Below are 1,271 nucleotides of genomic sequence, written 5' to 3' on the forward strand. Positions count from 1 at the left end.
CGATTAAAAAAAATTAATCACACATTTTGAAATGAATTAATCACGATTAATCGCGATTAAAAGTTTTTTTTTCTTCTAAATCTTATAAATTAACGAGTAATCACTTCATACAGCGTGTATTTTGGACACTGTTGTTTAATTGTATTATTTTTTTTAAACACAATGGTGCCCCTCGACGGTAAATCGTAAGAATTTTCCCTGAAGCAATTCGAATCACCTCAATCAGCCCACTGTCCTCAACTATGTTGATGAGCCGACAGTAACCGGCAACCCAAATGGCAACCTTTTCACGGAATGGTCTAGTTATTTTCCTAGAGAAGTCATGGAGTGTGGGTTGGCGATCATCTAACCTGGGACTGCTTTCTGTCGGGTGCTTTGCATTAAGGTGATAACTTCAAGACGAGCTGCTTCTGTGATAGCTAAATTCAGCTTGACAAATGCTACATACAACTTTAGTTTTGTTGATTGTTCTGTCATTTTGGCTCTTAAACAGAGACTTTCCGCCCAACAATCCCTCAGCTCTCTCCATCTTCAACTTCCGCAGTGGTTCTCAAACTTTTTCTGTCAATTTCCCACTCCTCTCCCCACCTCTTCTCCGCCTCGCTTCCTGTCATAACTTCATGTCCTATCCAAATAAAGGCATTAAAAAAAAAAAAAAAAAAAAGTTGCGTTAATTGCGGTAAAATATTTTATCGCGTTAATCGCGGCCGCATTAATTGCATAGATTAACGCGTTAACGCTGACAGCCCTAGTATTTAAATATATGTATACCTAACACATGCTCTGCATGTTTATAATTGTATGTGAATGAAAGCATCCCATTGTAGGAGTACATGTGTGTGTGTGTGTGTACACATATTTTACAGTATGTTTGTTTATTAGTTGTATGTTTGTGTGTGTGTCTGTGTGTGTGTGTGTGTGTATGAGGGGTGTGTGAGTGGGTGTGGGTGGGTGTCTGTATAAGGGGGTGTGAGTGTGTGTGTTTGTGTATGTGTATGAGGGGGGAGTGAGTGTGTGTGTGTGTGTGTGTTTGTGTATGAGGGGGAGTGAGTGTGTGTGTTAGTGTATGAGGCGGAGTGAGTGTGTGTGGGTGGGTGTGTGTGTGTGTGTATGAGGGGGAGTGAGTGTGTGTGTTAGTGTATGAGGCGGAGTGAGTGTGTGTGGGTGGGTGTGTGTGTGTGTGTGTGTGTGTGGGGGGGGGGGGGTGAGGCCTCATGGAGCTGCCCTGTCTGCTTGTCTCTGGGAAGTTCCTTCTCGTTATGACACTGACT

This window comes from Clupea harengus, chromosome 15 (genome assembly GCF_900700415.2).
Source record: "Clupea harengus chromosome 15, Ch_v2.0.2, whole genome shotgun sequence".
Taxonomy (NCBI): Eukaryota; Metazoa; Chordata; class Actinopteri; order Clupeiformes; family Clupeidae; genus Clupea; species Clupea harengus.